The sequence below is a fragment of the Condylura cristata genome, unplaced genomic scaffold (assembly GCF_000260355.1).
Source record: "Condylura cristata isolate star-nosed mole 26May11 unplaced genomic scaffold, ConCri1.0 scaffold00017, whole genome shotgun sequence".
Lineage (NCBI taxonomy): Eukaryota > Metazoa > Chordata > Mammalia > Eulipotyphla > Talpidae > Condylura > Condylura cristata.
This window is the reverse complement of record NW_004567118.1, coordinates 10,835,902-10,851,734: the sequence shown is the minus strand read 5'-3', so window position 1 is coordinate 10,851,734 and position 15,833 is coordinate 10,835,902.

The window sequence follows — 15,833 nt, the reverse complement described above, 5'->3', positions numbered from 1 at the left end:
TCTCTATTAGTTGAAAATATTTCCTGATTTTTAGTATAATTTTTAAAATTATGTGTTACTTAAAAGGATGAATGCTTAATTTTCAAAGAAATTTGTAGAATGTGGTCATTGGTTCTTAATTTAATTGCACCATAATCCAAAAATAAATTCTGTGTGACTTCAATTCTTTGACACTAGTTGAGACTTGTTTAATGACTAAGGAGATACTTAAGTTTTGTAACTACTTCACATATACTTGGAAGGTATGTATATTCTATAATTATTGATTAGAATGCTCACATGAAAATTAGGTTGGAATTGCTAATGTGTTGTTTCTATTATCTACATCTTCATTGTTTTTGATTGCTTAAACTTTTTTTTGAACGAGAGATGATAAAAATCCCTATCTATTTTTTTGTTTGCTATATTTTGGCTGATGTTATTGGTTGCACCTAAATGTGTGATTGCTGTATCTACCTAGCAAATCAAGTTTTTAAATTACAAGGTTTACTTTTTGTTTGTTAGTAATACTTTTGGCTGTAAAATATATTTTTTTCTGATACAAATTTAGCTACACTAGCTCTTTTCCATTGTTCTTTGCATGATTTCCTTTTCCTTTTCCTTTTTAAATATTCTTACCCTGCCATATCATCCCCATATTTCATGTGACTCCTCTGGATGACTTTATAGTAAAGCTTGTCTTATTATAGTGAGGTAATCTTGTCTTTAAAGGGATGCAGTTAATCCACTTACATTTATCATTGGCATATGTGGTTTGTGTTTTTCTGTTCTTTTCTCCTTTGCCAACCAATGTAGACTCCTATTTCTTTTGTATATTTATTGTTTTCTTTTTCTATTGATTAATTCCTTCACCATTTTCATTTTCCCTCTTCAGTTAGCTTGGTCACTATGTACTTTCTCTAATGCATTGGTTAGGACTGCTGTGACAAAATACTATCAACTGGTGTTTGTCAACAATAGAAAGTTACTTCTCATATTTTTGGAGGCGAGAAGACTGAATCCTGGTGCCGGAATGACTGGGTTCAACGAGATCCCTTTCCTGGGACACAGAGGATGGAGTTTCCTGTGTCCTTACCTGCAGCAGGGAGAGAGGAAAGACACTCTTTTCTGACTCTTACGAGGGAGCTGAGTCTACTCCTACTCATGAGGGCTTCACTGTCGCTATCGTGCCTTCATTCAGTTCTAATTACTCCCCAACACCATCACTTGGGAGAGGAGGGGGACACAACATTTGGTTATTAAAAGGTGATTACTCTAGAATTTCAACATGCATCCATTACCTATCAAGAATTACTGTTATTTGGTAATGTTACCTTTTTTCTGGACTGTGTAAGGACCTTGTGCTATTTGAATTCTAGCTTCCTTTTAATATACTACAGTTGCTAGTGGTCAGCCACTTTGTTCCTTGTTATTGGGTGCAAAGACAGCATCTGGGAAAGCCTTCGCTCACTGGTGTGCCTTCTGTTACTTCATGGGCTAAGGGTCTTGGTGACCTATGCTTGCTAGAGGACTGACAAGGCACCATAGCCTGGAGGAACGACCCTTCTCATTTTATGCTCTAGGAATCAATATGTGGCATTATCCGATTTCTAGACTACTAGCATGCTTTGCCACCTTCTCTAAGAATTTTCAGGAAAATAATCCCAGGCATTAAAATGTCTGCTGTGATCATGCTTAGTGAAATAAGCCAGAAAGTAAAAGAAAAATACCGGATGGTTTCACTCATAGCAGGAGTATATATGAACAGTCATATACTAGAGACATTTTGTGGGGGTGGAGTGGGGAATGGGATCAAAAACGAGGGGAGTGGGGAGGGAAGTGCACGGGACTATGGTGATGGCACATGTGTGACTTGGTGATGGGAAACCCACGAGGATTACAATTGAGATGAAAAAAAAATGTACAAAATGATGTAAAAATAAATTATTATATTAAAAAAATATCTGCTGTGAATTGAATATGCAAGATGTTGAAGATTTTCCTACAGGAAAAAATATATATATGTCCTTTAATTTCATTATCATTCCATGGATGGCTATTCTTGGTGTTGAGGCAATATGATACACTAGAAAGGGTTAGACAGACACAGAATGCCAAATCTGTAATAACAAAAATAACAATGATTTTGTTAATGAAACACCATTTAGTAAGCACAGTGGGTAATTTTATGTGACCACCTGACTAGGACACAATGTGCCAAGATATTTGTTTAAATCTGATTTCCAGGTAAGTCTGTGGGGTGTTTCTGGAAAAAAATTAACATTTCAATTGGTCAAGTGTATACTGCTGATTGCTCTCCATGGGAGAGGGTGGGCCTAGGAATTCCCACAGGACCAAGGCCAGCCTTCTCTAAGCAAAGCCTGACTTTGCTTTTTTTGTTTGCAGCTATATTGAAACACTATTACTTTGATTTTGAATGGGGCATCAGGTTTCTCCTCAGTCTTACAGACTCAGTCTGTAACTTCCCCTCCAGCTCTCCTGGGTCTACAGCTAACAGAAGACAGAACTTCTCAGTCTCCTTCACTGCACAAGTCAACTCCTTGTCATAAGTATCTGTCTGCTCCACACATACACACACAATCACACGCATCTCTTAATGCATCTGATTCTCTGAAGAATCCTAGTCAATGAGTGATGACTGTGTGTAGACACTGCCTCGATGTGCTGCATATACCTTATCTCATTTGGTGTGACTCTTTCTAATTGTAGAAGCCGGTCTTCCTGTTTCTGTTCCTTTGCCAAGGTCACAGCTCTAGTGACAGAGACAGCCAAACATTTCCAAGGTATGTGGCTTTGAGTAGGTCGACAAACCGTTCTGAATTTTTGTGTTAAATAGGGGGATGGATAATACCCACTTTGAAGGACTGTCAGGGGTCAGGGGTAGGTGTGAATTATTCTTAGAACAGGATAAAATGCATGGTAAAGGACTCAGAATTAGTAACTAGTAGTTTCACTCTTTTTATTACTCATTGTTACACAATTCAGAGACTTCGCAGCTTGTGGAATAGAAGTACTTCCTCCATTGTAATATATCACTAACATCTGAATTTGATCACTTGTTCACCTCCATTAAGCTCTGATGATATTTCATGTTATCCTGGGAAACGATGTGATTACTGTGACATTTAAAATTGTGCACAGCCCGGGGAGAAGGAGGAGGTACACTTGTGGGAGGAGGGAAAGTCTGGGGTTCCACCGCGGCTCCCCAGCAGCAAGTTGCTGTAGGTGGAAGCCAGGACAGCTGCAGAGGTCACCAAGAGGTGCTTTGCTTCCCAAAAGGTGTTTGGTATTTACTTTCATTCAAGCATGTTCCTTCTGCTCTGATAACCATTGTCATCTTCCATTACCATAAGAGATGTCAGAGGGATTTCTACAGGCATATGGCATTCATTTAGTTTTCCCTCTGCGGTCATAGGAGAGTTTACAAACATGAAAACAAAACAGAACAAAGCCCCACGCGGCCATTCATCAGTGCGTGTTTATTGGACGGCGATCACATGCCCCATTGCCTGGAGGAGAATAGGGTCTCCGTCTCGGCATCCATGGGGCGCACACATTCACTTCATGGGGTGCTGGCTCCGGCGTGCTTTCTTTTCAATTTCCTCTCTGGTCTTGGGAAAGTGGGTCAGAGGACTGTGTAGATTTCCGTCAGAGATATAACAACATCCGCCACATTCTCATTGCAGCATTACATGGGACTGCACTTGCCAGAGCCTGTTCCTGGCCACTCACTCACCCTGGCCGCAGGCCAGGGAATGGACTGTCTAGGCCTGATGACTTTTGTATGGGTGAGGGTGTTGAGACACTTGGCCAGTGTCGCAGTGAGAGAAGGGGCCAGTCTGTGATAGACCCGGTTGTTGCTCCTTGGCTATCCTCCTTCACAGCAAGGTGAGCCTTCAGATTCCTTACTTATTATTCTGTGTAAAACCTTCCCTTCCTCAACCTTGAACATCCAAACCTAAATTGGCTTAGGCGGTCTTTTAAGATCTGGATGTTGCTTACTTCTTCTAGATTTCATCAGCCCACCCCATCCCCACCTCCCCCCCCCATTGTCTACACCCAAATTTATGTTCTGGTTATACTGAAACCCACTCCCTCACCCCTTCTTCCCTCCCTCTGTTTTTCTTTCCCACGGGACTGTAAGTTCACACACCTCTAAGAGTGAGGACCCATGAATCTCACTAGTGGGCACCAGCTATACCCACAGAGAACCAGCCGGAAGTACCCATCAAGGAGTGATGGCTTGTTTACTCATTCTGATGCTACTTCTCAGAGAGCAGATCCTTGCACACAAACCTGAAATCACAGCATTACTTCGCATGCTAGTTACCTCCATCTGCCTCCTCAGCCCTAGGAAGGCTCGAGCCCAGTGGGAAGCCTGCCCTGGGCTCTCCTGCTGGGAGTTTGGGTTTGGATTCCTTCCAGAACTGGGATGTGCCATGGGAGGAGACAGGACTGGAGAAGAGTAAGTGCAGGACAGTCCTTGCTTCTGCCCCTCCTTGCTATGACACTTTGTTCTGGTGGGTCTCTCCATAACTAGAGTTCCTGCAGGAACTTTTCCTCCAGGGTCCTGTTCCCAGCAGTCTACAGCAACATCAAGTCTTCCCTCACCCTTCTGTCCTAAAAGGAGAAAATTCTGACAAATGTTAGTTCCCAGCTGTTTCCCTATGGCTTGTTCTGTGAGTCCTCAGCATACTGGCCCTCCACTTTCACTGTTTCATCCTGGTCTATTTCCAGGATTCTGACTAATAATGTACTCTGAAGATTCTGATTTTTTCAGATGATCTGGGATGATTTCCGGCAATGTTAGATTCTTCGAGGTAATTCTCAAGACAGCTCCAGATTGCTGCCTTATTTTATGGCCTTAGACAAGAATTTCCAGAAGGTTTGCAACAAAATTTCCCCTCTGCTTAATTTTCAGCCTTTCTTCTCTGTGTGCCAGCAGGTGTCTTTAGATCTCAGAAGTTCCAAGCAGATTTGGTGTCTATATATTTCTATAATTCAGTGGTATATTTCAGTCCGGCGCTTAGGAAGCACTCTGCAGTGATCTCCGGATTCTCCTAGCTCATGCTGACTTCCTGTCAGCTGACTCATATAATGATTCCTTTGTGAAGGCCCACATTGAAAGTCCCACAGGGTTTGGGAGACAGTAGGAACTTTGGCACAAAGAAGCTGGAGCCATGACTATAGGTAACAGTGCTCCTATTAGATCCTAAGATCTTGTAATCCTTTTAAAAACATATATATAGTGATTGTGGGCCCTCCCTGGTGGCACAATGGGTTAGGACCCAGAACTGCAAGCTAGCCTCAGCCACTTCAGGGCGAGCTAGATCCCCAGCTCTGGAGGTGACCCACATGGTACAGTAGACCTCTCCTAACCTACCCGCTGCTCCCCTCAGCAATGTACTTTGTCAGTCTGTCTCTGGTGAATCCTCTCACTGCCCCTGCACCTCTGGCTTACACCCCAGTTCTGTATACATAAATAAATCTTTAAATATATGTAGAGAGTGATTGTAATAAAATAAACATGTACATCAATGAACAACTATAAACCAGAGACATCCTACAGGGGAAGAGAGGAGAACAGGATCAAAACTGGGGTGGGAAGAGCACACGGGACTACGGTGATGGCACACGTGGGAAGTCCACGGGGATTACAACTGAGATGAAAAATGTACAAAATGAAGAATGATGTAAAAATATATAAAATAAAAAAAATAGGGCAAAATTTGTGTTCTCTAAGAGGAATGTAGCATCAGGCAGAATTATGATCTGGGCTACCTGGGCTCGACTATAACTAGGACAAGGCAGAGCCAGTTTGTCTACTGAATGGGGACCTCAAACACCTTAGAATCTGAGATGGAATCACTCTGTGGTCTGGACCAACTTGAACAGAGCCCAAGGTACAGGAAAACTACATGCCTGTCACCATAACCTAGGGGAAATGTAGAAAACTGGACTTAGACAAGAAAATATTTGAAAATCATCTACCTAACAAAGGTATCCAGAATATAAAAGAAGTCTCCTACTGCAGTGGACAAAAAGACCAAACAACCAGTTTTTAAAATGAACAAGAGATATGAAGAGACACATCATATGAAGAGATATGAAGAGGATATACAGATGGAAAATAAGCAGATGAAATATTCAACATCACTAGCTATGAGGGTAATGCAAATTTAAATCAATAGGAAATATACTATATAGCTCTGAAAATGGCTAAAACAATAATCCACAGAGTTGCTGGAGTATAATGTGATATAGCCACTCCAGAAAACAGCTGGGAACTCTTGGAAAGATAGGCAGGCAGGATAATTCTCCTGCCCCGATAGATGCTTATGTTCTAACCCCAGCTCTGGTGACAGTGCTCCCTCTCAAGGGAAAAGGGCTTTACAGAGGTGACGAAGGGTCTGGACTTTGTAATGATGACATTCTCCTGGCTTAGCTGGGTGAGCCCCGTCTCACCACAGAGCCATTCGAAGTGAGGATGTTTCCTGGCTGCATCACAGATGTGACGATGTAAGGGTCGCAGCGAAAGGCAATATGCATGGCCTTGCCAGACTCTAGCTGGCTTTGAAGGTGGGAGAGGGGCCAAGCACACAAGGAAGGAACCAAGGGTCTCAGTGCTACAAACGCAGAGAACTGAATTCTGCCAGCAACTAACTGAGCAAGGAAGTGAGTTCTGTCCTGGACTCCCCAGTGAAGAAATCAGCCTTGCTGGCAAGTTGGATTAAGTCTTCGAAGTAAGCTCCTTATTGGGTCTTTGATTTCTGACCTAAAGAACTGTAGTATAATAAATTTGCATTTTTTAAGCCAACAATGTGGCAATTTATTATGGCATCCATAGAAAATACTGTGTGACCCAACAATTCTGCTTCTGGATATTTGCCTTAGGGAAACAAACACACAGTCACAAAAAAAGTATGCAAATTTATTATTTTTTCTTTTTACCACAATTGAAAAACAAACACCAAATACATGAATTTTCCAGCAGCTCTGTTTGTCACTACCACCAACTGGAAACAACCCAAATGATGAAACTCGGGCAGATCCACAGTGAAATATCCTCAGGACCGACAATAGGCAAATGACTGCTACACACCACGGTGGCCCTGTCTAGTGAGCTCTCACCACAGAAGGGTCTTAGGTGTCCCCAGGAGAACTGACTGCTTGCCTCAGCAGGACAAGAATGCACATCTACAAAGCCAGCGATGATACCAGCCACTCAATCAACAGGGTGAATATTACTAATTTTCTTGTTTAAAGGGAGTTAATAAATATATTAATATATATACTGGGGGGCATATTAGTTTGCTGAGACTGCCAGAACAGTGGGCTATAAACCGAGTGGCTTAAAGAACAGGAGCAGATTTCCTCACAGATCTGTAGGTTGAGGACAGGAGCCAGGAGTTGGGAGGGCCATGGGCCCACTGAAGGAGTCAGGGAAGACTCTGTTTGGGCCCCTCCCCTCACTGATGGTGGTTCTTCAGCTAGTGGCTACTTGCCACCATCTTCACAATGTGTTTGTGTGTATCTTTGTGTGTGTGCCTGCATCTCCTCTTTTCATAAGGCCACTAGTGATATCGATGAAGGTGCACCCCAGTGACTTCATTTTAACTTATCTTTGTAAAGAGCCTGTTTCCAAATAAGGTCAGAGGTACTGAGAATTTAGGACTTCAACATATGGGTTTGGGGGAAACCATGTCCATGGTGCCACGTATCTTCTTCTGACGGACGGGATGTGGTCAGAGGGTTGTGTCCCCTTGCCGAAGGCAGCGAGGGTGCCCCTGGCCAGCAGAGAAAAATCATGTGAGGAGGCCAAGTCTCAGGCTCTTGTTTCTCAGTGACAAAGCAATATCTTGGTTGAATGTTATTTAAAAAATATTTTAATACAATATTTTGGAATTTTAATTAAAAATCTTTTAGTGGAAATTTAAAACATGTTATTAAACATCATCTTAAGGCAAAATGAGAATTTCTTTTTAAAGGCGTTAGCAAGTTTTCCCTCAGGGACATAGCTCAGCTAAGCTTTGATTCGCTAAAGCAGGAAAGCTTTAGAGGAATCATTTCTTTTGGAAGATGGTTGGACAAAGGGGACTTACAAGTTCACATCAACTATCAAGTTCTGTGCTTCCTGGAAAGGCATCAGTCAGAGGTTCACCAAGTGTTTTCTAGGGAGAGTCCTATCTCTGATACTTTGCCCAAAGGAAGAGTATTTCAGACCTTGCTCTAGATGCAAAGACTTAATGAAAAAAAAAAACCTAGTGATGCACCAGGTTTCATAGAATTCATTGATATTTGCTACTGCACAAATGTTTCCAACAGAGGTTCAGTAGGCTGGGATCTTTGACAATAGCAGACAGACATGGTTCTCTCAAGGATACCTTCGGGAATACTTAACTGACATGCATAAGAACAGCAAGAGGCTTGCTCTTTTCTTTGCCATCAACCCTGCTGTGCCCCAGAGGGTGGAGTGGAAATACCATGTTTGTCACAACTCCAGCTTTCTAGTAAGGAAAAAAATCTTGAGTAAGCATCCAATGCACAGACTCTGAACACATAAGTGGGTTAGAAGCAGGTACTACAGGCAAATTGGTGGGTGGGTGGGAGAGGGGATCATTTCTACCTTAATCCTCTGAATTAGAGAGAGTGTAATTGAGGCCTCACTTATGGCCACAATCCACTTATTTATCTTTGCACCCCTATAACATTACCAATGTTCACCAGATTGTATTCAGCGTTATAAAGCAAAACTGTTCTAGAAGTGTATGGGGAAATAATAAATAGAATCAAACCAAATATGCTTTTTTCATATCTGCATAAATCACTAAGAATTATGTGCTAATAGAAGACATGCTTACTATAAAGAATTTTTTAACTAGTGGGGAAGAAGGTGCTGGGCTAGATTACTGAAGGAGTTTGAATTGTCTACAACAGTAAAGATTTGCGGCCCTCCCTGGTGGCGCAGCGGGTTAAAGCACAGCCCTGAGAATCTAAAGCCGCTTCCGCATGAGTTCGATTCCCGCCTGCCCCGGAGGTGACCACATGGTGTGGCAGACCTCTCCTGACCTGCCTGCTGCTCCCCTCAGCAGTGTACTTCGTCCATTTGCCTGTTCTGCTCCCCATTCTGTGTCTGGTGAAGCCTCTCGCCGCCCCTGAGCCTCTGGCCTGTACCCCAGTTCTGTATGCACAAATAAATAAATTAAAAAAAAAAAAAGATTTGCACCACAGAGTCACAAAGAGTTATCTGTCCCGGGTAGTTTAGACATTTAACTCTCATCCATATGGGACTATGAATTACTTGAGCCCTTCCAAATACTTTCTGTTTGGATTTTTAGGAATAACTTTTAAAATCATTTTGATTGAATTAATTATTTTTTTCAGAAGGGTCATACTGTTTTCATTTGTTAAGGCATTTCATCTTTAACTCAATTTTCAGGATGCTACGGGATGAGCCAGGAGCAAGGAAATTTGATCCTTAATACCATATTTCAAGGGTTCTAAGACACACATTTTTCACATTTAAATGTCTTTGAAACTGGGATGTGTACCAGACTGTCAGTGCTCTTGGGTCCCTCTACTGTTTTCCTGAGTTTTAACTCTATGCATTTTTGCCCTCAACATACAGCACCTGTGTCACTCTGTTGTTGCGCTCTGGGAACCCACTTGGCCCACCCAGAGCTAGAGGTACCTGGAATTGACCTCCACTCCCAGGTCTCTTCTACTCACCAGTGAAGGAAGGTGCCAGGCTGCGAGTACTCTGGGCTCCCCGGCCTCTGCCTTGACACGGGGGTGGGCCTGCAACCCTCCCTTGGCATCAGCTGAAGTGAGCTTTGTTTGGCATCACACATTTATGCTGCTGTCTCTACCACTTCCCTTTGTGCTGATCCAATTTCTCAATTTCCCATCTCAATTTCTCCCCCTTGTTCAAGCAATGCTTTATTTCAGAGGAACCAAGCCTATTCCTGCCTGTCTTGCCATGGTGATGTCTTGAGGTGCTGCTGGGCATGGCACAGTGATGTGGTCTTTTACCAGCATGAGGAAAGGGCTGTCAGCCCTTTACTTTTCAGTGGAACAAGCTTCTGAAAATCAGTGGAGGAAGGGATATGGATCCTGATTGCAATCTAAAAATTTATAACATCTTTTTGAGAAGAAAAAAAAATCACAAAGAAAAAGATAAATATCAGATGGTTTTACTTATATGTGGAAGGGAGAAACCAAACAAAGGGTCAGACAAAGACAGACTTTGGAAGCTGAGCAGAGACATAAGGCATCCAGGAGGGGAGGGAGAATGAGGGGAGGAGAGAGTAAGGGAAGAGCACAAGGACTATGGTGACGGGCGAGGGGAGTTTTGGCAGTGGGAGAAGTCGTGTATTGTCCAAAAATTAACAACAATGTAAGAAAAGTATTAAAAGAGCAAAAAGCAAACATCAAAACCTGGGAATAGCTGTCAAAGTACAAGCATTGTGGGGGACACTCAGGGCATCTGGGGGGTGGGGGTGGTGAAGAGGAGTGAACCTCCACCTGTCAATCACATGCAGTGTGGCAAACCAATGTTACCTCAATTCAAAGTAATGAAAGCCCTTAACTTGGGAACTCTCGGAGACACAGCGAACGGCTTCAGTTTGAAGATGGACAACTCTCTCTCAGAGCAGAGATTCAGGAGTATTTCATTCTGAATGTACAGAGTTGTAGGAATAACACCATTTATTTGTATTTAATATCCCTTGATGTATATACATACTATACAAATTTATGTTCAAACATATCTCAGAATTATTTAAAGTTACTATGCCATATTATCAATACTTTTTTTTACATAGTCAATGATACAGAGAATGGTGAGTCCTGTAAGTGATGGTGTTTTACATCTGGTAAAATACTGATGAGGTATATGGTCCTCAAAGGCACAGGAGGAATATAATCAAAGAACAATCTTTGCCATATTGGGGAAACTGAGATGACCTCACAGGTGTGTCAGCTTCTGTGATTCGGTGAGTCCCCTTGGTGAGTGGACCCACCAACTTGGGCATGCGGCTGAAATTTTGTAGAATTTAGTTTATTAAATATTTCTTACTCTGCCACTGTGTGTGTAACACAGTAACACATTCAATATGTGTGTGAGCCCAATTCCCTTCAGCTTTTCCTGATATTGAGCACTTTTACCATTCAGATACATAATCCATGCACTTAATTTGCTGCCAGCTTCATAATTTATTTTGTCATCACAAAGCTACAGACAGACCATGTGATCGCTACACAAAAACAAGAAGTTGACCTGAGATTAAATGTGTGTTAAGTTCCTGAATGTACAACTACTCAGGATACAAGAACTTGGATCTGCCCACAAGCACCTGTTCCTCTTCCGTGGCAGAGAAGTACCTGACGGACAGTGTCTCTATCCCAACGCAATTTTATTAGCCACTCAGTTTGTGTCGTCTTCCTGTTTTCCTGCCCCACATTTGGCTGATGAAAAATTAATTTCTCCACTGTGGAACAGTAACTCTAGCGGGCTTAGTTATAGCTGGGATAATTTCCACAGTTCCAGAGTACCGTGGCAACACACAGCTCCCCTGTGCCAGATCAATTCTTCAGCAATGTGATTAATTAACTTGTAAGAACAGAAGTCTGATGCTGTTGCCTCGAATCACACTTGTATTTTGCTTCTAGGTCTAATCTACCTTTCTGTCCCCAATTATCCTACTGTATTTTTTAAAAATCATTCTATTGTACTTTTTAAAAAGCCCTGAGCAGGTAAGCTATGAGTATGAGCTTTACAAATCCTTCACTGCAGTCACACCATGAATCTGATGGTCAAACTTAAACAGCATAGACTTTCGTCTTCAGCAAAAATCTCTTAAATTATTTCAACATTCATAGAACTAGTAAATATAGACATGCTTACCTACCATCTCATTTTTTCACATTTATTTTGTTCTTCTCTGTCAGCAGCAGGAAACTGGTAAAAGTTTTTGAAAACAATAAGCCACATTATAAGTTTGTTTTGGTTTATTGGATAGTGTCGTACTGTGGCCTGCATAAGGGATAAAAAAAATCCACGAACTTAAAGGGCTCAAAGTTGAGTAGTTAACTCTGACTTCGAGGGCTCACAGTTGAGTATCCCATCCCAGTGAAGCGTAGGATAGTGTGATGGAACTTCATCAAGGAGGCTGCAACAATGGGGGGCTGGAGGTGGAGTAGGGTATGATTGTTCCACACCTACCATGTTTCTAGGTAAACACACCTGAAAGCAGCTGTAGACAAGTAAGAAACAACAGGCTATCTGGCCAGTTTGTCTTCCCATCTCTCCCCCGCTCCGACCCCAGCTGCTGATTACTTACCTCGATACTGATGTTGAGAGGAACAGCTACAGGGAGAGAGACTAGCTGACTTCAACCAGATTTTCAATTTTCCTTACCACAGGGAAAAAGTCAGCACAGAGTGGAGAGAACATATTTGAAGTCTTTAAGACTCAGTTCCCCAGCTAATTAGGTAACAACAAATTAGCAAATGAAAGAAGTGAGTGTCTGTATAGACAGCTCAGCAACCCCACTTGGGACAGTCATTCTTTCTGGGAAGAGCGGCTGGACACAGATGAAAAATGCAGAGGTGGCACTCTAGAACAGCAATGCTGGGTGTGCGGAAGCAGCATGTGTCATGCCTTCACAGAGGAGAAAAAATGAGAATGGGGACCTGAAGAGGAGAAGGAATTTGATGAAAGAATAAAGCAGAATTCTCCAGACAATGTGAACAATCTATCTGAATAACTGTTGGGGATGAGGAATGATGGTGGAAACAGATCAGAAGGTGTACTGGGGAGCAGGAGGAACACTGGAGTCAATTGTCTGTTTCAGATAATTTTGACAAAAAGGTGGTGGGTAGATCAGTGGAGATAGGTGTGGTAAGAGGAAGGTAGGTGATTTCCTATACTGCATTATCCAGGCAATAAGTGAAAGAGACCTGGAAAATAAATTAGTCAGTGTTTGCAGACAAGAGAGAAAAGGGGCTATATTTAAGAAATATAATAGAAATAGCATGTCTTTGTCTTTATGCTAAACTCATTAAGCACTGTCTGAGAGTGCAGAGGAAAAAAATAGGTCAAAATTGTTACTCTAAAAGGGCTCCCTCTATGAGGAAGGAGAAGGGAATAAATGACCTTGATCATCACTAATTTCACCAGCCTGCTAGGAGGCTTATCCAGTGCCAGACTCCCCAGGTTCTGATAGGCTGATGCCTCAGTCCAAATAGTTTCATTGGGAGACCATGTAGATTGAATAGAAAGGATCCTCACTCAGGTCTAATGGGTTCAAGGCAACCAATCTGATCTTCCTGTTGGGACCTTACTGGGCTGACTGAGGCCCACTGACGTTATTCAAGATCCCACTGCCTAGACACATCAGGCTTCATTTTCATCCTAGAGAACAGTGACAAATGGGCTTCCTTTGCTCTGCAAACTAACAAACATAACTAGAGTTTTGCTACTTACACAAAGTTTGACCAGGAGACTATAGGAGGGCTCAGGGAAGACCTTTTCTCTGAGACAGGCCAACATTTTTGTTGTTCCTCATCCACAGGCAGAAGAATTTCCTAGATAGGGAGTAGGAAAGTCCTGCTCTTCCTCATTATAAATGTTCTCAAAGTTGAATGTACAATGTGCTGTCCATAACTGACAGCACATGAATGCTTCCCAGTTCCCAAAGGAGACAGACTTTTGAAACTCAAAAGAGTATGTGTTCCTTTCCTTTCTAATGTTACACCCCTTTCTTGAGGCAATGAACATTAAATGGTCTAGAAGTTCAAATGTGGGATAAAGAAGGGGGTGAAAGAAAATAAATGGAAAAAGGCTTGGTGACTTTGCCTATAATATAAATCACATGGGGATAGGATCATGTCTGTTCTGCATTTTATCCCTAGGACTGAGCAAAGGGTCTGGCACCTAGTAGCATTCGATAAAAATGTTTAAGTGAATATGAGATCATGAGCGTTAAACTGGAAACTAAGTGTCAGTATGGACAGCACATTGTACATTCAACTTGGAAAGTACGCACTAAAGGACGGCATGACAGCTACTGTGCCACTCCTCAGGCCAGGTGATCAGCACAGATAAATCCCTCCCTGGTGGAGCTGACTTCCATTATTACACTCACTGTTCAGGAGGACAATAAAAAACAGCTACCTGGAAACTGATAAATAACATAAAAGGAATGAACAGAGTGAAGTGATAGAGAATAATTTGGTGTGTGTGTGGTGGGGGTGGTGTCAGAGCTATTGAACTGATTTCACATTCCCTTGGGTAGCCTTCCTCCAGAGTAAAAATCATACTAAAAACAATTAACAAAAGTAGTATTAGTTAAATGGAAAAAATCATATGAGGAAAGCAAATGCAGAATTGCAATTAATATTTAATATATGAAATTAAATTAAATATTTAATACATAATCATTGTGCAGGCACAATATTATATGTGGATAGTGGCAGATAAAACATATCGGACTTTTATTTCTAAAGTTACTCTATAAGCATATTCTTTTTAGAGTTCTTTCCATTTTATCAAAAGTTATAGGCAATACAGTATACAAGTTGTTTGACTGTGAGTCCAGTTTGTTCTGCCCTATAGCTTGTAAAAATTCAAGTTTGCTGACCCATAAGAAAGCTGCACTTCACCTAGCAGAGAAAATAACAACGTCCCAGTTCCCCCTAGGAAAAGGATAATATTTTCTAATTTTTCAAACACTTTATGAAAGTATCATTTGACTCTGTATTTTTACAGCTGGTTACATTTATCCTTGGAGAGGTCCTTCATGCCGTATGTTCCTTTTCTTTCTCATTGAGGGGTGTTGTTAATATTATTTTGGAATTATTCAAATTTAAGAGAGTGATAAAAAGCCTCTATTCAGGGTTCTGACTAAGCAAACTCCTCAATTCCTTTAAGGAAAAATAAAATTTCTGAGAAAAAGAAAAGAAAGGGAAAGGTTTGGGATTATGAGCTTCTTGATTGGGAATCAGCAATACTCAGTGTGTCTTAAAGTTTCAAGACCTTAAGTCTTGTTTGTTCTTTAGCAGGTGCTCAGGAAAAGTCTGCTGAGTTGAATTAGTTCAGGAAGAGACAGGAAATTACTATCCTCATTACACAGGTGGGGAAATAGAGGCTCAAAGAATTTATAGGGGTGCATGTATTGTGTTTTGTACTTTAATCAAGGACACTCACCCAAGACAGCTCATTTAAAAGCTGGTCCTTGCCACCATTATATGAAAAGCAGTAAAGTGAATATTTGCAAGTAAAAAGAGGACAGTGCTCTTTGGAAAAATGACGCCATTTGGTGATGGGAAACCCGTGGGGATTACAATTGAGATGAAAAAAAATGTGCAAAATGATGTAAAAATAAACTTTTTAATAAAAAAAAAATGACGCCAGGCCCCAGCCCTGCCCCTAGCCTCACACGCAGTTCTGCACAGCGGTTTGGGAGGATGGGTCCTAGGAGACCTGCTAGAGCTCCAGCTTGTGCGTGTGCAGGTGCTCTGAGACCCTGAGGGAAAGAAGAGCTGCTGCTCTAAGCCCAAGTGTCTTCTTTCCAAAATGGAGCTACCTATAGTTTCTACCTCACTGGGTAATTGTAAAAAGCTAAAGAACTAATATTTGTGAACTGCCCATTACAATAGCTACAGCACATGGGCCTTCCTGGTGGCACAGCAGTTAAGTCCCACACTATCAAACTATCACAATATATAGCACAAGATGGTAACTAAATAATATCCTTACAGTAATTACAGGCCTATTTGACAGAAGCAGCGAGGAAAAGTGGAACAAAAAAGTGAAGTTAACATATGAGGTG